The 22,293-nt window shown below is 49.0% G+C and overlaps 1 protein-coding gene across 3 annotated transcripts in view; it reads left to right on the forward strand.

Moving 5' to 3' along the window:
• The first annotated feature begins 5,798 nt into the window (after positions 1–5,798).
• ZHX2 (zinc fingers and homeoboxes 2) overlaps positions 5,799–22,293 on the forward strand; it is a 70,989-nt gene continuing 54,494 nt past the window's right edge. For all 3 annotated transcript variants that reach the window (XR_009957716.1, XM_062570583.1, XM_062570584.1), the window contains exon 1: positions 5,799–5,887. The gene's annotated coding sequence lies outside the window, so the exon portion shown is untranslated. The remainder of the gene's footprint in view (positions 5,888–22,293) is intronic.

A 22,293-nucleotide genomic window follows, 5' to 3' on the forward strand; every position in this document is an offset into this window, starting at 1 on the left:
AGGTGAAAAAGGGAAAGGGCAACAAAAAGGGAAAGGCAAAAAAAGGAAAGGCAAAATAAAAGAGAAAGGCAAATAAAGGGAAAGGGGCAAAAAAGGGGGGGAAAAGGGAAGAAACAGAAAAAAGGAAAAAAGGAAAAAATAAAAATAAGGGGAAAAGGAGAAAAAGGGGGGAAAATGGAAAGACAGCTCCACTTTGAACTAGGGGCTCTGAATCAGGTCTTCGATCACTGAAGATGGGTGACATTGGCTATGGCAGCTGCTGGGCAGCCCCTGACCATCAACGCCCTCCAGCCGTCCACAGGGACGTGCTACAGCAGCCGCCCGTCCGGCGCGGCTCGAGGCTCGGCACGGGGTGCGAGGGGAGCGCCGGGGAAAGCCAAACCGCTCGCCTCTGCATCGCCCCGGCCACGCGGTACCTGCATCTGAGCATCTAACAGGAGTTTGCTCTCCACGACTTCCAATTTATGGACACACAAGAAAAAAAAAGGTTTCAAAAAATTCCGAGGTTTTCTATTGAACCACTACCATAAATGGGTGAAAAAGGCTTTTCAAAGCAAGTTTCTCTAAAGAGAGAAATCCCGTGATTTCTCAAGGGGATGCTCCCCCCCACACACACGCACTGAGCTCCCCCAAAAAGGGCCGGGCAGCCGCTTCAGCCCGTCTGGCCCAGGCCAAGCGCCGCCTGGCCCCGAGCAGAGTCCGGCTCCCGCCGGCAGCGCCGGCCCCGCCCGCCCCGCCGTGAGGTCATAGTGCGGGGCAGATCGCATCACAGCGCGTTGCCATGGCGACGCGCCAACCGCCGCCGCCGCGGGTGCGCGCCATGATTTCACGGCAGATGGGCTGTGAGGGAGGAAGCCCTCATTTAAATTGTAAAAAAAAAAAAATGCCTTAGCAATTAGCAATAGGGGAAAAAAGATATTAAAAAGCAGGGGGAAAAGCAAAAAAAAAAAAAAAAAAAGAAAAAGAAAGGGCTGGAAAAATAATTATCCCCAAACCGACAGTCTCGGCAATGGTCACTGAGGGAGCCGGGCGGGGTGGCCACCTCGAGCCCCCTTGGCCGTTCGGTGTCCCGAAAGCAGAGAGGGCCGGGGAGGCGGCGCGGGCACCAGCTGCTGATCCCTCCGGCATGACGAGCCCGGGCGCCTCTTTCCAGGACCCTTACTCAGCTCGGGCGGCTCACGCCGTGGGGGCTCGCTCCGTCCAGCGTCCCCCACCAGCCCGAAGCGGACGCGTCCGGCCTCCCGCCCCAGCATAAGGGCGCCACAAACCGTCGGGTCAGCCCCTACGCCTGGATCGCGCACCAACGCGGCTTTGCCCTTCTGCGTGCTTACGGCAGCGTCGCGTTCGGCAGCCAGCGCGCCGCCACCGCCTCAGCTTGCACTTGTCCATCCCAGCAATTAGGGAACTGATGGGATTACTTACAACTCAGAGTTTTAGCAAAAGGGGGGAAAAAAATCTTGATTTTGGTCATTGCTTTGCTGGGCAGAAAAGGAAACAGGATGGGAAGTGAGAGGCAAATGCATGGGTTAAGGAGTCCTGCGTCTCGGCCCCTGGTTTGCACAGCGCTCAGCGACTACCCACCAGCACCGCGTCCTGCCGTACGCAGAGAGCAAGGTCTCCCCGAGAGAGGAACAGACAGCACTGCTCATCTCCCGACCTCTTTGTGAACTGTGTTCACCATCCTTTCTGCTGATGGCTATACAGAAAGCCTAATTCCACTACTGATCTGTAATTAAAACCATCAAGTGCGGTGGAACAGCCGTACCTGTGCGGAGGAAGACTGGGGTGGAAACGGAGCTAGAAGCAACATGTGAAAATAGCAACTGAAGCTGAGCCCAGCTCTTCCTGAAGCCCACCTCAAGTCACCAGTTTGGCCCTCTAACGCCAGGGCAGGGTCCCCTCAGCAGGCAGAAGCACAGCCGCCCTGCAACTCAGAGCCACCCAGTGCTCTGCACCATCTCACGCTGTTGGGCCGACCTGAAAACGAGCAGCACAGAGCCACGTGCCGAACAGAGAATGAGCCTCTGGCTCTGTTATCTACCCGCCTCAGGTCTGGCCTTTAAAGGATGTGCAGATCCTTCACGGATACGCACACGCTCCCCGCAGAGCAAGATTCTGAGCTGCACCTTCCAGGCGGGGAATCAGATCCACGGTGCTGACCCAGCTGGCGATCAGCACGGCTAAACAGGCACCAAGAAACTGCTAAACTGAGAAAGGCTGCGAATCTATATGTAACATACACATCCCCTCGCCATAAAAAATACATATATACATACCAGTACACAATTTATCATCTCTAACCAAGGTATGGTTTTACAGGACAGCTTGCAACTTTATCTGAAGTATTTATGGAGCAGATGTCATTTTAAATCTAGAGAAAGCAAGCAGAGGAAACAGAGGGCACTAGATTTAAAGCTTGCTTTCCTGGGAAGTCAGGCACACTGGTGCATTACGCTTTGCGATCAACGTGGCTTCCACTGTGGCACTAACTGAAAAGAGAGGCCTTGTGCACAAAACATCGCAGCCTTCCTTTTCGCATCTTCTGTATGAGCAATTTCCATTTTGTTACATTGCCCTGCATTGTTCTCACTTTAGGCTTGTATAAACGAGTTACATCCTGAGAGCTAGCAAGAATACCGACATTACGTCCGTCACAGACACGCTGGTGGGGGAAGGCATGATTTCCAAAGGAATTAAGGCTTTTGTGATTGTAAACTCTAATCATAAACACTGTTCTTCCACCCCTCAATGATTAAATTTGACTGAGGAGAAGAAACCAGAGGTAATTATCTAACTACAAGTTTCCTAACAATTTCATTCTGGATAGAAAAGCCACACGAATTGCAGGTCCCGGAACGGGAAAGGCTACAGTCACCTGTTCAGGCCACCCACCAGCACGGGAATAGCTTAGAATCGGTCCTGGCACCCGCTTCCCATTGCCTCCCAGCACCTGGGTTTTGATCCCATCCTTCAGCTTCTTCACAGGAAGCGGGAAGAGGGGCATAGGAAGAAGGAGTCACAGGGATGTGTGAAAGGAATCGAGGTTACTGCAGCGTACAAGAAAAAGGCGCTACTGGTCCCACTACTCAAGGAAACTTCAAACGGAGGAGAAAAGTGATGACCAAGTTAAAAAGCACTCACAAAACATAGCTCTGTGCACTTGGTCGTGTGAAAGCGCAAAGTCACACACGGCTAGGTATCGTTAGCCTTATCTACGTAGTCTCAGCAGGTTTTCCAGCAATACCATTGAATGATCTACGCTCAGAAAAGCTGCTCTCAGTTTGCTCATTTAAGATAGTAGGATCAATTGTTGCAATTTTAAAGCCACAACCTCCTATTAAAAGTCAACCACGGCCCATTTTAATGGCTTTTTAAGTTCCTAATTCGTGTCACTTCAACTAGTTTTTTTAGAAAGCAAATGCGTCTCACTAGGCGCCTTATTTGGCGCAGAGATCACTGCGACCGCGGGTTAGATCTGTCTTTGTTACACCCGCGGCACCAAAGTCTGCCCCAAAACACAGGGCCCAGTTCCCACTGGCATTTCTTTTTTGCACTTGAAAGCCAGCATTAACTAGAGTGTCAACCCAATCAGTCAAAGATCCTTTTGCATTTTGCAATGCAAAAGAAGTTAAAGAGGCCTTAAAGTAAGTGTTAATTAGGACAACTTCAAGCCAATGATTTTCCCCTCCCCCCCCGCCTGCTTTTCCATTGATCTGCCCTTTTAAGAATATATTTACGTTAATAAACATACTGGTCATATTAAAACAATTTGGCTTTTGTTTTGATTTTCCAAACCACAGGCAGAAAAGTAATTTCAGAAAGTAAAAAACAGATTTTATCCAGGGGGTTGGAGGGTGGGGAATCCCACCCCCCAAATAGCTTCTATTTTTCCAGTCACCCAAAATTCAGTAACATTTCCAGAGGTGAACAGCTACTGAAGAGTTAAACAAAATATATTCTGTAGTATTTTTAAGAAAGCAGTATTGCCGTTAAAGGGAAAAAAACCTCCTGGGAAGAAAATCAAAGCTCAGTAAGCATCAGCAAGCTCTCACGGTCACCTTCTGTGCCCTCAGCAAGCGTGGAGAGGTTGCGGATGCTGCTTCTTTCTTAACAGCTTCAATCTAGGGAGAAGAGGAAAAGTTAGCGCACGTCTCCGGCTAGGTAGCAGAGAGGAAGGAATCCATTCTGTTATCAAATGCTTGCAGAGACTGTACTCAATCAGGCAGTCAAAAACACGCCCACTCAGATAAGGGTATCCCTGCAAAGAAATCTCTTGACACTGCTTTGACATATTTACTTTCTTACGCGATTGTTCAGTTGCAATAACTTAGAGCTCCTCTTCCGACACAAGCCAGTCCCAGTCTCTACACGAGGGAGAAAAAAGGAGATGCTGCCCAGCAAAGTTGTTTAGCCGAGTTCAGGACTCCAGGTTGGCTCCGACGGTGCGTGCCAAACGCTAGGGAAACGGGGCAGGGAGAGAGCAGGGCAAAGTGGAGATTCAAAGTCTTTGGAGGTTTAAGTATACAATTAAAGTATTAATTTAATATGATCTAATCAAAGATGCCTCATCATAGAGAAGATCCGCCTGAAGTTAGAATGATATTATGCTGCTCGTAAGTCCTATTAGCCTGAACTTGTTGGAAGATCTGCTATCATGTAGCAAGATAAAACCGCTAAATTATTTCTTTTAATTAATTCATTGAAGTAAATAGAAAATAGCCCGGGTCCTATCTGTCCTACATGTCTTTGGTAGAAGGGCAGAAAGACGCAAGAGTTTACCGACAGTTTTAAACGGGGGACACGATTCGCCCGGCAGAGCAGAGGGGCCGAGACTGCAGCACCCCGGGGAAGCCCACCCCGGCCCCGGCGCTTCGGCAAAGCCCCGCTACAAGCCGAGCACGGGGAAATGCCCCCCGGCTGCCTCGGCGCTCCCCCCCGCCCCCGGCCGCGGGAGAGCCCTGCGCAAGCGGCACAGCCTCGGTCACCCCCCGTCCCATCGCTATCGCTCTAAGGCGGTCCAGCCCCGCCGCCCCTGCAGTGGGGGTCCAGCCCTCATCCCTATAGCGGGGGTGCAGCCGCGCGATGCTAGAGCGGGACCCCCGTCCCCGCCGCCCCATCAGGCGGCTCCAGCCCCAGCCAGCCCCACGGGGGAGAGGGCGCTCCAGCCCCCGCGCCCCTCCGCGCCCAGTCCGCCCGCGGCAGCGCTGCTCCCCCCCCCCCCCCCTCCCCGCGCTCGGCCCGGCCCCGCCGCCGAGCACCGGCGCGGACAAGGGCGGAGCAGCACCGCAGGCGCGGCGCTCCCCGGGGGCCGCTGCCGCCCGCACCGGACCGGGCCGGGCCGGGCCGGGCCGGGCACTATGGCCACGCGGGCCGGCGGAGCGGCGCGCAGCCCCCGCGCAGCGGGGAAGAGCGGGGCGCTCCGCCGCAGCGGCGGCCGCGGGACGAGCCGGAGCCGGAGCCGGAGCCAGGGGCCGGGGGCGGCGCAGCCCGAGCCCCGCGCGCAACTTTGCGCCGCGCCGAGGGACCCCAGCGGCCGCGCCGCCGGTGGTATCGTATGCAAATACGCACGCTGACGTCAGAGATCATGTGGGTTTTGGCGTAGATCCCCACCGATCGAGTTTTTTTTTTCTTTTTTTTTTTTTGCCTTCTTTTTTTTTTTTTTTTTTTTTTTTTTGCCTTTTTTTCGGAGGGGCCGCGGTGGCGTGCGCGCCGCCGTGTCTGCCCGCGGGCCGGCGCGGCGCGGCGCGGGGGCGGGGGGCGCGGGGTGCCGCCGGCCGCTGGCTCCCGCGGCGGCGCGCGGAGCGGCGCGGAGCGGAGTGCGCGGATCCCGGCGCGCTCCGCCCGGGACAGCGGGTGCCGCCGCCGCCGTCCGCCGCCCTGGGCGCAGGTAGGAAACTTCCCACCGCCCCCCGCCGCGGAGCCGGCGCTGCCGGCAGCGGCGCGCCCGCCGCTCGCTGCCCACATGCACTTGCAGCGCTCCTGCCCCGGCCGCTCGCTCCCAACTTTTCTCCTTTAAAAAAGACTGTTGTGCTCCCGGGGCTCCAGCGGGGGCACGGGGGACGCGGGGGGGACACGGGGGGATGGCGGGGGAGGGAGCCTGCAAGGGTGTTTCGGGTGGGTGTTTTATTTTTTTTTATGCATCCTCCCGTCCCGTCCCCCCTCGCCTTTCTCCCCGCTCCCCACCGCCTCCCGATTGCAAGTTTGGGGATAGGGGGAAAGCGAGGAGGAGGAGGAAGGGGGGGAGGAAAAAACATGTCTACGTTTGTCTATGTCGACATCAGCAACACAAAATATGGCGTCCGCTTTCGACAGGGCGTTACGTAGAGGCGAGCAGGGCGATTTTGTCAGTGTGGGCTTTAAAAAGAAGCCGCTCGGTTTAAGGGAGGAAAGAAAAAAAAATAGCGCAGATGGGGCAGCTGCAAACGCAGGGGCCGGGGGTCCCGGCGCGGCTGCCCCGCGGGGTAGCGGCACCTCTCGCCCCGCGGAGTTGGCAGAGATTTCTTTCCTTTTTTTTTTTTTTTAATTATTTCTTTTATATATCCCTCCTCCTTTTTTCTTCTTTTTTTTCCGCCGGGGCCGGTTTGTCCGTAACGCGGTGGCAGGCACCGCGCCGCGGCGGCTCGCGGCCGCTCGCTGCAGCGCGGGGAGCGCGGCGGGGCCGGGCACCGCGCCGGGCACCGCGCCGCGCCAGCCCCGCGCATCCCCCGCAGGGGCTACCGCGCTGCCCCCCTCCTCCGCCCCGACCCGGATCGGGAGCCGTGGGGAAACTCTTGGCGTGTTGCATCCACTTTTTTTTGGAAGAAGCGGGGGGGGGGGGGGGGGGAGAGAGGGGAGCGGTGACTTTCCCTTCTGTTACAGCTGACTTCCAAAGCCATCACACAGTTGGCTTTTTTTTTGATGCCTTTTCTCTCACCCCCAGCCCCAGGATGGGGTAGACAGAAAAAGACACCGATCTTCTCTCCCTCATTGCTAGGAATAAAACCGGGCTCCGTGGAAGTGCACCTCCCAGGAGGTCCCTCTGCCCAGCTGAGCCCCTGTGCTGGTTTGCATGTGGGAACCCCTCCATAGAGTGCAAGCCTGCTAGGGTGACGTGGCCCTGATCTCGCCCACCTCGCCTCCCGCCGGCTCCTTCCGAACGGAGGCTCCTGACCCTGTCCGTTTGGGTGCTCCTTTGAAACACTGGGAGGCTGGAAGGGGCCTGTGCGCAGCAGAGACCCAGCAGAAGTTTTGAGTCAGAGAGCAGAAGGGAAGAAAGCTAGAGAAGGTGTGGGAAGGGGAGAGGAGAGGAGGATCCTCTTGGTCAGAAGGTAACTTCGTGGTTACAGGAGTGCTGAGTTTCAGCGTCTTGTCCCAGGCGCATCCCAAGGCAGCAGTGTCCCCGAGCAGCAGGCAACAGTGGAGGAGCACAGTATCTCCTAAAGCAGCGCTTGTGTCATCGCCAGTAGCTCTACAGCCCTCCTGCCAAAGTGCTCTAAGGCTCTTAACTGCAAGAATGCACAGCTTGTATTTTCTGTTTGATTTTTCTTTTGGTCCTCCCTGGATTCAAATGCACAGATATCAATGTCTCTCCCTGCTCGCTTATGTGTTTTAGCACATCCTCATTGCAGGAGTGATAGTAACTTCCACAAAAGACTTTCTGCACTGGGGCTGGAAACTAAAATGGCAAATGACTTAATTATTTTTGAAGAAATGAAGGTACATTGTCGCTGCTCGCTGCTTTGTCGTTTGGTTTACCTACACGTAACCCTCCCCTTGTCGATGAGTTGTCTCTTTTTAAAAACTATGGATTAAACTTCAGCCAGGGTCTGATGGCCCTTGCTGGGGCCAGGAGAGCTTTGCAGGTCTGGGTTGAGTAGCTGGGGTCCGAAGCAGATATCTCTGGTAGGAGCATCTCGCAGGATAGCCGTAGTGGGAAATGGCATGCAAACTAATAGGGCACAGCTGGATGTGTGTTGTGGTGGGTTTAGCGGGCTGGTCGAGGAGTAATTTTGTTGTTTAACATGTGTCTGCTACAGGAGCGCTTTGCCAAGTGTGATATATTCATGTCCCAGGGAAGCCTTTTGAATGTAGATGTGGCTTCAATCTTTAGTATGAACTCAGCAACCCTTTGAAACACAGAATTGCAAATTGATCTCCTGGTCAGCAAGTGCACTGGCCAGCAATCAGGAAGAATATAAATGCTAAAAAGTTGGTGCATTTTTCAAGTCGTTGGCTAGTCTGTATTTTACCTCGGCAGCCCTGTGCACGTTCGTCCCGCCGCAGCCTTCTCTGCGCGTATGCAGAGACGAACGGCCGCAAGAGCTCCCTTGGTCGCGCTCTCGTCTTGTACCTACGCTGGACTCGGCCCGAGCAAGCGCTTCGAGATGGGCTTAGCGCTGAGCCGGGAGCCCAAAGTCAGTGCGGTTTCTCGCCTGTGTAAAGCGACGTTTTCCCTGCCAGTCGCCACACAGGTTCTCGTGTCAGAGCTTCGTCCCGCAGGCGCGTCTCTGGCTGCCGGGGTTTGCAGGGAGCGCCCTGCCGACGGGCGCTCTCTGGGAAGCGTTTTCTGTCCCTTCTGCCCTGCCACCATTGATTTCTAGGCAGTGTCTGTAAATTCAAGAATCCGTCGCATGAGACATCCCGCATTGGCAGTGTCTCATGTTTTGATTCTTTTTGTGAAGGGAACTTTATTATGTTCTTAATAACAGTCGAAGGGGAAAAAAGCCTTGAATGTAGCAAAAGGGCTTGCTGCTTTTTGCATTTTCAGACTAGTGTCAAACTGTTGCAGGCTGAATATAGAGCACAACAGGTTTTGCTCATCTCTCTCCATACAAAATGAAGATTTTAATGTCAGGCCCGACGTTACTTTATTTGCCTGTACAACATACTCAATTCTTACTCCTTTTAGCTTTGCTCTAACAGGATGTTCCTCAGAGATACTATCTGAGGTCTCTTTTAGTTAGAATGTTCTGACCCATGTCTAAATTATTTTCCAATGTGGCCAGTTAAGGAGTGAAAACATCTATTAGAATTAAATAAAAATAGGGTGTTGATTATAATTCATTTAGAAATGAGCAGTGTCACAGCATCACAGTATGGCTGTGATGTAGCAGCAAAACTGCATTTACTATATATGTGGCAAGAGTGTAATTTTAGTGACATAAGCATATGCTTAATTATGCTTATGCTTCAAGCATAAGCATGATCTAGCAAGTCTATTTTTTCCCTAAACCAAAGGTTGTAACATGCATATCTACATTATGATGTCTGCTGGTATTTAAAGTAAATAGTGAACAAAATTAAGCAATAAAATACAAAAACTTCAGGTAATTCTGTGAAAGTAATTCCTAGTGTTCTCTCAAGGAGTGTTTGCATGGTGTTTGTTGACGGTTTATTTTATCAACCTTTCAAAAATAACGTAGATCTGAAGTTTACTAGATGTCATTTTATGGTTAAGTCACAGGGCAGCAATAAGTTTGGGGGTTTTATGTAAAAGCTGGCAGAACTGTTGATCTCCAGAATGTTACACTTTTAATGCATGATAACATTTGATTCTTTGGTTTAGGTGTTCGTTAAGATGTAGCAAAATGTGAATAAAGTGGATAGGCCTTCAAAATATTAAGTCAAGAGACTTAATACCAGCACTGCCATCTTGGCACACTCCAAAAATCACAAGTCCAGCCCTCCCTCTCCCAAAATAACGTGGCTTTACACATCTTAAATTGCTTTTTTTGTTTGTTCCCTTTTTTTTATGAGACGTTTTTGGTTCTTGTAGCAAACATTGTGGTTTGTGAGTTAAGACTACTCACTCTGCAAGCTTTTCTCTGTAACTGTGAGGCCCTCAAACTTTTTTTTAAAGCGAAAGCTGAGGTTTCTGTTTTACTGCAGAAATCGTCACGTTAAGTGCAACAGCTAATGTCGTGGGCCTGCTGGTAGGGCCGGGAGATCTGCTCAAAGTGAGCGGTGTGGGCTTTCTCAGAAAGGCCGAGCGAGGTGAGTCTGTGCGTTTAGGACTGCAGGAGCTTCAGGTGACTTTGGCTTGTTGTGGTTTTGTTGAGAGGGAACGGCAAAGGTAAGCAGAGGAAGCGTGAGCATCAGTAGATGTGAACAAGAGGGGATTTCTAAAAAAAAAAAAAAAAAAAAAAAAAAGTCCTAAAAAGTCCTCCTGGGGATTTTTATTCTGATAGTTGATGACATGATTATGCTATCAAATCCATAGCAACTGAGGCAAAGTAGTCTTTTACATGCACAGATGAGGCGGCACGTGTCTGAGCTTTTTGGGGCTGCCCCAAGGCAGGCTGCTCAGCCCGCGAGAGCTGCCGTGACCGCGCTTGGGAGAGGGGAGCTTTTGCCATCTGGAGGTTTGACAGGAGAAGGGAGGAAAGGTCAGGAAACGAATCGGGAAGGAAGGTGATCTGTAAAGCCTGCACAGTTAGAAATCACACCTCGGCAGCGGCGGGGGGCTTTCAGCTAGTTCTGACAACCCTTTACAAGTCGAGCCTGATGCACATCGTATAGGTTGGATGGTGAAACTGGGGCTTGTGCAGAGAACGAAACATCACTCTGGCAACGAGTCTCTCGAGCTGTGTTTACACCAGCCAGCTTTTATCTTCTGCAGTTTGTGAACCCTGGGCAAACTTTCTCAAGGGGATGTGACCTGGCAATGTGCAGCCTGCCGGCAGGCGTCTTACCCCTTTGTGCTAACTGCTGCAGGCGTTTCGGAGTGATCTGTAGACTCCCACCCACTCTTTTCCCTAGACTGCGGGGTGAAACGCACCGACGGGCAGTACCAAGCAGCCTGTCATCCACATTCACCCTTGGGCTTGCTGGCCACCTACAGCGCTGACAAGCCCTGGGCTGACCTAGGCCAGCTCCAGGAGGCTTAGGGAGGACTCAGCTCAGCCCTGAGCGGGCTCCTGTGGTCGTGTGCAGGGTTGGACGCGGGCAAGGCTTACTCCTGGTGTGGATTTGCAGGTTGTGCCTTCATTGTCCCGACCCTGTGCAGGGAGTTTGATAAGCGACATCAGCAAAGGAACGCCCTTTTGCTGAAATAACAGCTTTTCTGCACGTGGGTTTTGTCAGCACAGTGACATCAGTGACAAGTCTGCCCCTGGGTTGTACAACCGCGTGGCAAACATTTGTGACACAGACGTGACCCATGCTGTTCCGGTCCAGAGCTGTCTGCTGCCATATGTTTTTCAGCTCTTGATGTCCGTACATCAACACTGCTCTCCAGGAGACCCTTTTTAGTGCTTCCATTAAGCACAACTTGGTGGCATCCACACAGAAATAGGTGTTAGAGGTGCAAAGGTCTGTGGTATACAGGAATATAGTGAATCCTGGCCCAAACGCAAGTGGCTCTACATGTTCCTCAGTGTTTCTTCAAGAGTGGTTTTAACTGACCCAAGCGTAGTTTGGTTCATTTGGGAGCCTGACCCTGAAATTCATCATCCACATTGGGAAAATCTGGCTTCAGTAGCAAAGCTGAAAAAAATGCAGGTTCTTCCATAGTGCTGTCCTGCTCCTGTCCCCTTAGCTGAGGGACTGGCCCAGAAACTATTTGGGTTATAAACAACCCTCTGCTTCACTTCTTCCTTTCCTCTTTTAAGAAAGGGATTTTTTTAACTCCCAGCATTGCAATGATGCGTGTGGTCCCAGCTGGCACCAACGGCGAGGGCAACGAGCTTCGTATGAGCAGCTTGGAGGGGCATGATGGAAACTTCTCGCTCTGCTTCCTGTGCCCAAGTTAGCACATCACAGGCCCGAAATGTTGGTTTTCCTTTCCTGTTTTCCCCTCATTCTTCCTGTTCTGACCCTATTTCCTCCCTTAAATTCGAAATACTTTTGAAAATCGCAGCCTCGAATTACCTATAGATTTTGGCTTCTCTTCTTTTGTCGCTGTTAATTTTCTGTTGTTCCACAATTTGCTGGGAAATGCTAAGGCTGCATGTTTGACTCACTGGAGCCTTAAACAGAAAAATAAATGGAGAGCGCTTTTCTCGCCTGTTTTGAGACCATAACCAATCATAACTGGGGAAGCTTCAAGTTCAGGATTATTTCACTCTTCTGTCCAGTCTGGTAAGCAGAGGAAGAAATCAGTGACCTAGTGTCTGTCTCTTATTACCAAAGCTGTGTGGAAAAATGTGATTCCTTCCTGTTTAAACTTTTTTTTCCCCCCAATAGCACCCGAAAGAAGCAGAAGAGGTGCTAGAGGCACCCTCGGAGGGGTTTAATACAATACAAGTCTCTCTCAGGAAATCCGTGGCCCTTTTCCTTGCTTTCGATGTACGTCTTCCTTTTTCTTGCTCTCCAAGCTTTGGAGATTTTCTTTTTTTCTCTCGAAACCTACATTTCGTGCTCATTCATTTCCATTACATAATGTTACACTTCGTTCAAATGGCCGAAGTGGGAAAATGCTCGTTCTTTTTCATCTCTCTCGCAAGAAGACCCAAGAGTAAAAAGTTGGAAGTAGGAAGTTTTCAAGCTTTCGGAGACTGCAGGGAGAGGGGCGCCGGGAAGCGATGCTGGGAGGTTTGGCACGCGCGGTGCTGAGGCTCGCTCCTGCGGGGCTGCGAGTTCCCTCTCGCCCACCGTGAAGGAAAGTCCTGGCGCGTCTGGCCTGACAAGGCTCCTTCCCCAGTCCCGCTCTCCGCCTCCCGCCTCTAAAGCAAATACGTTTTGTTGTGGGGTTTGCTGCTCTCCTCCTCGGCGCGGAGCTGTTGGGCGCTGCGGGGAATTCTGCCTCATCTTCTGTCTCTACAGAGCCTGATTTATTTAAATGGTATGCTCGGGGCATGCTGCTCTCGCAGCCTTTGGTGCTCGTCGTCTTCCAGGCTCTCTCCGAGTTTCCTTGAAGATTGCGGACGCTCAGGTTAGTGGAGGGGATCGTGGGCTCTCCTGAAGCTGAGGAAACGTGCCACGGTTTTCCAGAGTGATCCCCTTCCCTGCTTCTGGGACGGGTGGCGATGTCTTTCCGCGGTTCAAGCGCAGGGAGGTCGGCTGAGCGCTCGGCTCCCTCCTGTTGAGGACTTTCGGTCGCGGTGGCTGGATGCCGAGGGTTGCACATGGCTGTGGCTGGTGACCTTTCCCAGGCTGTGGCAAGACAGCTGCTGCACCAGCGCCCTCCTCGCGCTCCATCAGGGGTGCTTCCATAGCCTTGCGGGTGCTTCTATTTCATTTATTTCCCTGCTACGATGAGGCTTTGCCATGGCCTCTCCTGCAGCTTGTCACATTCGTGGTGCTGCTCGTTATCACTGGCCCACGGTCCCACTTGAAATGGAGCCACGGTGACCTCACGGTCACGGATGGGGGCAACGTTTGGGGTCTGTTCCTCGCCTCTCAGGGCTGCGTATCCCTTTCCTTTCCTTTCCCTTTTGTTTATTTTTTTCCCCAATGCTCTGGGAGCCAGAAACCCTTTAACTCGCCTTGATTTAGCATCTTCTGTGGTTAAGGTAGAGTTGGTAGAGTTAAGGTGTCTTCCTGTATTTGCTGCTGTTAAGACACAGCTTTTGCAGGGCTCCTCTCTGTGTACCTGCTGCCACCTCCTCTGTGTTGCATCGGGGAGACAGAGGTGGTTGGGGGGATGTTGCTCAAGGCAAGCACAAAAAAATCCACCATTAGGTACAGAAAAAAGATGTTAGCTCTCTGAAGTATTCTGCTTTCAAGCCTAAATATACGTGAAGTGCCTTCAAATGTGTTTGCTTGTCCTGTCGTCCTGCATTTTAGCCTTTATCTCAAAGTATGGTATTTTGCGTTTTGCTGGGTGAACCCGTCTCTTGAGGTGGAAGAAGGCTATTTGAAACCTCGTGGTGGGCAGCTAGAGAAGCAGTTCAGCTGTTGGGCATTCGGCTCGGGGCTGGCCCGGCCGCACAACAGGAGAGCGCGCAGACTTTCGGAGGGGGACATCACACGGTGTTGCCTATGCCGAAGAGGATGCTTCCGCCCGGGTGATCTCAGCTCAAATAGCAGCAGATGAGAGTGCTGACTTGAAGGATTTAAAGTTAATCTCCTGATCTGAACTGCTTTTCACTCTTCCTTCTGGCTTCTTCGCAAGTGGCCTGTGTCGTTCTCGCTGTGAAGCTCTCCAGAGCAGGGACTCTCAGAGCAGGGTGCTCAGGTCCCTGCGTGCTTCGGGGGCTCTGGGCACCAGTTGGCCTGATTCCCTACAGGATGATCTGCACTTCTCCTGCAAAATTTCCAAGGGACTCAAATATCTTTAAAAAAAACCCACCCCCACACAAATAGAAAGCCACAAACCTCTGTTTTCCACTTCAGGAGGAAGTCAGCTGTGGAGAACGTGGTTTGCATTTTTAATTTCTTTGTGGGCTCTTGTTGGTGTCCTTTTCTTCTTCCTTCCCTTTTTCCCTCGCCTGCCTTTTCCCACCCTGCCGGCACAGTGGAGGGCTCTGTGTCCCTGCAGGCACGTGCCAGGGGCACGTGCCAGGACGTGGTGAGAGGGTCATTTTCATCTGCTGGCTGAGGCTGCCCTATGGCGGTGCCCTGCGTGCAGACCTGCTGTCGGACAGTCGACTCGCCTGAGGTGCTGTTGCCAGCACCCCATGCAATCAAAGAGGAGAAGAAAGCCAGATAGGGGCTCCTGCGGGCTCTGTGAAGGTGGCACATTGCCCAAAAAGATGGGGAGCAGGTTTGGGTCCAGGCCTGAAGGACTGAGTCCATGGCCTCAGGTCCATCAGTGGGGTTTAAAGGGAACTGCTCTCTCCCATGTTGTCTGGAAAGATGAATCTGTCCATCGCTGTAGTGAGAGTCACGAGTGCCGTGTTCCTGCGCTTCCCTTCTACGTGAAAAAACTTCTTGTATGCAGCCATGTAAAATGGAGTTTGCTCCATTTTAAAAACTGTGTATTTGCAAAGAGTTGGTATGCGGCGGCGGACTGTTGAGTTCGTACCCGAGCTTACTCTCTGCATTGATTTCTGTAGGCAGGGTTGAGATATGACCATTTGTTTCAGTTAGCTGCCTTAGACTTGATATGTCCTTTTCCATTTACCTGCTCACTGACACCAGCAGTGTCTTGGGATGCATACTGCTCTTGTAGGACTGCTCAGACTAGCTCATGTTATCATCTGATGTGTTTTTTTTTAATTTTTTTAAGTCAACCTACATCTTGCTAATACCTGTGGAGACAATAACTTTATTTCTTGCCTCTCGCTCTTCTCCTGACCTTCCTGCTGAGTCTCTGGATGGGGATGACTACCTTGTGCTGCAACGTTGCTCTCGCATTTAGTTTATTTTATGCATCTGGGCATTGCAATAGCTTCCCCCTGGAAGACCTCGCATTCCAGATTCCTGGCACTTGGGAGACTGCTCTTCCGCTCAGATTCATTCGTTTTGGTCAGCACCGCAGAGAAAATGACTGTGATTTGCCATGGTTCATTACTGGTCTTTTACAACGTACAGATACTCCTCCTGAAACATTGTTCGCTTTTTGCTGTGGCCAGTTAGCTTGGTTTGGGTCGCAATTTGATTAATTTTTGGCTAGCCCTAGAAAGTCCTTGTCCATTTGCTGTGTTTTAAAAACAGTTTTTTAAAAAGGACTCACAAAGTTGGAAAAAGCGAGCTTAACAGACACTTAGTATTGCAACCTTCTGTAGCTAGCAGAGGAGAAAAAAATGAAGTCTTTACTTTTTTTAGAAAAATAAAACAGTGAGACAACTAACATGGGAATCTGATTAAGAAACATTTGAAATTGAGTAATTTTTGAGTCTTTAAACTGTTTTTGGCTTATCTGCGGTTTTAAAAATATTCATTGTTAAAATATGTAAAATACATGGTATTAGGGGGAGGAAAAGCCCAATGAACATCTGGGTTTAGCAGAATTCTTTCATATGTGATATTTCGTCATTAATGTGATTTAAACAGTTCCAACTATAAGAGCCTTTAAATCAAAGCTTATAATGACTTTAAGATGCTCCATACTTAAAACGCGAAGGATTGTTACATGCTATAGGTTTTAAAGGAAACACTATACATTTATTACTAATTATATACTATTAAGTCCAAATAGTATTTTTTTTTTCAAGGCATGTTTGTCAAATGGTTATTTTAAATCAAATTACAGAATAAAATAGTTACTAGAAACTTAACATAATAAACTCTTGTTTTACAAGTCCTAATACAATGAGGCTCTATTAAGGCCACCTTTGATCTTCATTGAAATGAGACAGGTTTTGCTTGAAGGCAGGCAAAACCAAGGACCAGCTTTGTTAAAAACAAGAAGAGGATCTTCCCAAGAGGTACTTGTCCGGAAGCACGTGTATTTTAGGTGAACATGGTGTGTTGAGAGAAGTTCCTTTTGTCTCTTCGGTAAGTACATGCAGATAGATGAGGGAAATCATAATTAATCAGTTAACAAAGGGCCAGATGCTGCAGGTGCATTTGACTCTAGAGCTGTTTAACAGTGCTATGTTGGAGGGTAGAATTAAAATTATAACTTTGAAATTAAGCTTTCCTTCTTTTATTCTTCTCAATGATTTAAAGGCTCTCAATTACCAATTTAGAGCATTACAGATGAAGTGGAAACTTTTGCACTTTGTTCTAAGGACATTTGTATAAAAGCAAGATAGGCAGGTTGGTTCCACAAATCATTCAGGGCTCTCCTGGGAGTGGCTGTGCTACAAATTCTTGCTTTTTTTTGTAGACCTCTGTCAGCTGTCAGGTAGGAAAAACTTCATCTCTGTGACAATCCAGGTCTGATCTGAGCAGAAATCCAGAAAACTGATCATTTCTGGGAGCAGCAAAACTGATGTAGACTGTTTTGCAGTGGATTCAAAGCTTGAGATAAGAGTTCCTGAGTGGAGTTGGAGAGTGGTCAGACTGATCCTGCCTCCTCTCCCCATGATGGTACCATTAATAGGAATTTCTCCTCCATAGGCTGCCTGTTTGCCTGGTAGGACTTTGACCTCCAATGAATGTGACAAACACTGGCCAGGGAGTTGAAAAATGTAGCACTGGGATCGATAGAACTGCATACATACTTCCAAAATTTTACCCAGTTCCTCCTGTTGCTCTCTTTTGTTTTACTGATGCCTGCAGCTGTAAGTCTAGGACTGCTGACAGCAGTGTGGCCACCAAGGCAGCAGCCATGTGGTACCCTTGCTCGGGCAAAGCTCTTCGTAAGTGGAGTTCCCAGCCAGCGAGTGACACCTTGTACTTTCCAGGCTGGGACTGCACAGCCAAGGGGATCTTGACTCAGAGGTCTGAAAAAGTAAGTCAAGCAAAACTTCCTTTCCACCAGAGTGGCTTCTGTATGCAAGGTTAAAATCAGAAGTGGCAGAAGCTGTTCTTTGAAATCAGCTGCCTAATTGTATTGTGAATTTGGCTTTTACAATGTAGCTTTGAATGAGAGAAATAGCAGATGCCTTTAAAAAGCCTGAACTCCCAGCCTTTCACGGGTGTTTTCACATGTGCATGGCTGCAGGGTGCACACGTGTGTCTACACACATAAGTTGCATCCTCTTACCTGTACTGCATTTGTGTTGTGTTTAAGAAGTAGCACTGAGGACTTTTTAATAAGGCAGATGTGCCCAACATGTAAGGTTTGTTCAGACCCTTTTTGGCCCTTTGCCCTCCTGGGGACGCCTCAGCACAGGGCGTACAGCTGGCTTCTGGCTGCCATCGTATGAATGACCTACTGGGCCGGACAGGTTGGGTACAGTTCTGCTGGAGGTCTTGCAGTCAGCTCCCTTGTCTTGCCATGATGAGGAGAATTTGATAAAAGGATCAAGTCATTCCTTCACGTTATCCCACTGTAGCAAATGGGCAAACATTGCTGTTCACAGTGTTCTCATCTTGCCTTTACCTCTTGAGATCACCAGCAGCTGTTTCATTAACTATTAATGACCCACTCATTAATGCTGTAAAAGGCGAGGACCAATCTTGCAAGTTTTCTGGACTCTTCCCCTGAAATATTTATGATTTGCTCGCTGTGCAAAAGGGCAAGAGCAACAGCAGAGAACATGTCTCCAAGTTTTGCTGAGTTTTATTAAAGAGCTCATGAATATGAAGAAGGTGGCTGCCTCTCTCTTGCTTTGGCTCTCTGAGCTTGCGCTGCAGGTGTAGCTGTAGGGGTCAAACAGTCTGCCTGCAGTAGACAGTTTGCTGAAACATCAGTGACTCAACTGGTCCCTCGTTGAGTTGTTTCTTCAAGCAACCTGCCATAACACAGCAGATTCATAACCAAACTAACATAGTCTGGTGTCTTGTCTATCTCCTTAGTCATGTTTTGGCCACTTAGCGTATGATCTGTACTTCCTCTAGTGCTTTCCTTTGACTGCAAGATGCTTTACAAGCACTGTGATGTAAATGTTACACCTGGGGAAGGTTGTATTACTCTCATTTAATGGATAGGGAAACTGAGGAACAAAAGTTAAACAGTTTGTCTGAAGCCAAGCAATGGGAAGCCAGTAGAGGATGGAAATGTTTTTGCCAAAACTGGAATTGTACTTTTGATTAAAGTCTGTGTAGTGTGAAGGCGAGTGGATTCAGACCAGTGAGCAGTTGAAGGTCTCTTGTGTTGCTTGAATGAGTTCTCCTGCAGGGATCCGGAGCTTTGTGTCCTGTGGTGACCCAGTGGGTCTCTTCCTCCTGCCCCCGCCTTTTTAGTCTGCTTGAGTCTAACAGGTTGCACAAGCCCAAGGAGACCTGTAGAACCGCAGATGGGCTTCAAACTTGCCTGCTGCATCCCAGGCAATATTGAATCCCTGCATAATGGGTCCAAGCAGAGGTGGCTTCATCGCTGTTTCTCTTCTTAAGTTTGGAGCCTGATCTGCTAATTAGACATAGAAGCTACAAAACAAGCCAAGTACCTGCAAAAGGTAGACTGAGGGAAGCCCGCTGTGAGTCTTGCAAAGGAAGAGCTAAGAGAGGGACTCCGATATTGACTGATGTCTTTGTGACGTAGGGACATTTGCCCAGGGCACGAGTGCTTGTCCCCTCAACCTCTCTGCTTGCAGCTCAGTGGGGCTCAGACATGGATGCTGATGGTGCAGCCCAGTGGCTCACAGCTCTTTGTAGATGGAGGTTTAGATGCTGTGTCGCTGAACATGGGTTATTGAACAGAACAGAAATTTGGTAGGATCGCCAAGCTTCTATACAGAGCATTGCTCCAAGTTGTTCTCTTCCTATGCAAGATAGAGCTGCTACGTGGTCATAGAGATGAAGGTGAGTGTTGAATAGTGCTTCCCCTAGGAAGGTGCCAGTTGGTTAAGCTTCCTCCTGTACCAAGAAGCAGCAGGGAAGCTACCTTTTTTTTTTCCTCTATCCAGATTTGGGAAATATAACTGTGTTCCTCCTGTCACTTACATGTACCAGCATTAAAGAGTTTGTCCACTAAATCCCAATTGCAATTTAGCTGGCAATGTGCCAGGCAGATTAGAATCTATATTTCTTTCCCACAGCCATCTGCAGAGCAAATACTACTGTACTACTGTAAATAAATGTGGGAAGCCTTTTTTTAATTATTTTAGCAAAGTAGGGAGATAGATATGCTTTAAAGAGAGCAGGTAAATGTATGCCAGTCTCTTAAATGTGACTGCACTTCAGAAGTGGAGACCAGTCTGTACAAAGCTTAATGTCTTCCATATGCAGCTACTCTCTGTGAAAAGGCTCCTGTGTGTTTGGAAGATGGAGAGTGTTTCAGGAACGACCAGCGTTTAATGTTGTTCTGATTTACAGATAGCGCTGGAGTGGAGCCAGGCAGCAAAACTGGTTCCTATCAGGAACATTTCCTGATAGAACTGTCTTCGTTGTTATTTTTTACAGAGTGTAAATATTTTATCCCACATCATATCAAATTATAAAGTATGCTTGGTTTCTCTCTTGGACCCGTTATTTTTAGTTGACAGAGCAAGTTAGATGGATCCAGAGTAGAGTTTCAAAGTCTTATCCTTCACCTAAGGTGCATTTAAAGGATTATGTTAACATCCTAATTTTATATGGCTAGGACAAAGTGACAAGTCTGCTTAGCCAGCCTGGTGATAACCACAACCTATGGTAGAACCAGGTTGTGTCACACCCCTTGTAACTGTGGCATCCTGGTAGGACTCTGCTGTCACATGGTCTCCAAGAAATCCTAGCAAGAAGTTGAATGCAGCCTGGCTTTTCTCTAACAACTAGTCTCATTTTCTCTGAGGAAGACTGCTGGGACTCTGCTGACACAGGAATAGCATCCAATTCTTGAGTGACTCCTGTCACTCTTATTTATTGAAGCTGTTCTTCCAAAAGCTAGAGGATGGGTAGATGCTGGAATCATGTTCCTGCCCTTTTGTTGGTGCAGCTCTTCCAGAGACAGTTGTAGCGGAGCTGCAGAGCAAATTGTTGCAGTTTTTTAAGTTATCAGTAGCTCCATTATGGCTCCATGTGCAATTCTCAGTCTCGTGGATGGTCTCCCTTCTTAACCCACTGAGGCCATGAAGCTTTTCATAAGCTTGGGAGCCCTTTCTGTGCTTCTCCTTTTGCAGGTAGGAGAAGTCTGCCCAGCACAGAGACTATTCTTCCTCCCTGATTTGGAGATTGAATCACAGGTTTGAAATGTTGCAGAACCTCTGTTCCTCATCCGCACTGAAGGCCAATCTAATTTGAAATGTTGTGGGGTATGTCCCATCCCTGCCGAGGGTGTCCATGATCAAGTGGCATTGACGGGAGAAAATATAATGATGGTTAATATTTCCATTAAGTAGAAACTTGACTGTATACGACAAAATAACTGGAGAAGGGAGGAGTTCTCTGTAGAAACATCATCTTTGGGTTCTTGCTGTTATAGCTCGAGCTAAAAGAACTGCCAGTGGCCAGAGAAATTCTGGATGCATGCTGTGCTTGCCACTTGAGCTGGGGCTTGCGTTTCCAAGGAAAATGTATGTTTGTATGCACTGTTAGGCAGATTCCCGATTTCAGCTCTTTCAGACTGAGGACTGGACTGCCTTTCCGAGGATGCTGCACTCATTATTCCTTCCCCTGTGTTGCCAGTGTTTTTTTGTCGTGTCCTCTCAAGGTAAAAATGATTGCTCAAATTTTTGAATAGGAGTTTCTAAAGTTTAGCCTGTAAATTCATGTTTTGGCATCCAAGTGAGCCGTGGGGTACCAGTAGTTCATTGAGACTTGTGTGTATACAGCATTTTTGATAAAACCAGCTGTTCACTAGCTATGTCTGGGTTTGCCCTGCATGCATGAGGAGGTTGCCAAGTTTTAAAGCATCTGCTTACATTTTTGTGAACTCTAAATATACATTTAGATTGGTAGCCACTTCAACCAGCAGTCACTTTGGTAGATGATAAAATCTGACTGTCTTTAAGGAGGTTGAGGAAAATGTTATGTAAGCCTAGGTTAAGAGGAAGAAAGGGCAAATGCAGCCTCATAGCTGCACAACTAATGGATAGAAATTGGGGGAACTAATCCCCTGGCTAAATAAGATGGGCCTTGGTTAAGTCCAGCATCAAGCTGTCCTACAAGACCTGCTAGACATGGCCTTTTCAAAAGATTTTCATGATTCTTGGAGATTCGTTATTTCTCATGTTTCCCCACTGATATTGTTTTACTTCTAGTGCTTGTCTTGGCTTAAGGAGTGCAAAGTCGCCTTGTTGCTTCCCTGCTGTGTAGCCTGATACTTCTGCACTAACGTAATGCGACAGGGCCAGAGCTGTCAATGCTGCAGGGCAGTGTGCATGTCGTGAGCACTATAACTTTGTTCAGGTTGCTGAATCCTGTTCCAAAACAGTGTTAATATCGTTTGTATATCAATGAAAACTGTCTTGTTGGGCTTTTTATAAGAGCTTTTTTTTCATGGCATCAGTGTCTTAGCACTTGCTTTACAGCCTCTGACAGCCTCTGCCTCCGGTGGACTGTGAAGCTTCCCATGGAAAGGAATAAAAGTTGATTTTTTGTGTGTTTTCTAAAATGCAAGTTGTAATGTATACTGGAAAGTTAGATCGCATCTCACTTCCTTCTGAAAATAGCTTAGGGTTAAGCTATGCCTACACTGCAGACTTCTGCCAGCAAGGCTGTGCTGGCCAAAAGCGTGAAGATCTGTGATTCCTGAGTGACATAACTGTGCTGGCACAGCCCCAAGGGAAGGCCTGGCTATATTAGAAAAAACACGCCTCACTCCTGCAAGGTGGATTTGCTATGCTAGCGTAAAGCATAGTTTCGCTGCAATAGCTTCTCGTGTCATTGTGGTCACAGTTCCTACAAGTTTTTAGATGTGTGCTACAGATCCTCCTCAGCAGGACAGAGGTGAAAACCACCTTTTAATGTTGTAGACTGTCTTTTATTGGCCTTCCTGGAGAAGCTGATTTTGATGTTCCC

The sequence above is a fragment of the Rhea pennata genome, chromosome 2, assembly GCF_028389875.1.
Source record: "Rhea pennata isolate bPtePen1 chromosome 2, bPtePen1.pri, whole genome shotgun sequence".
Lineage (NCBI taxonomy): Eukaryota > Metazoa > Chordata > Aves > Rheiformes > Rheidae > Rhea > Rhea pennata.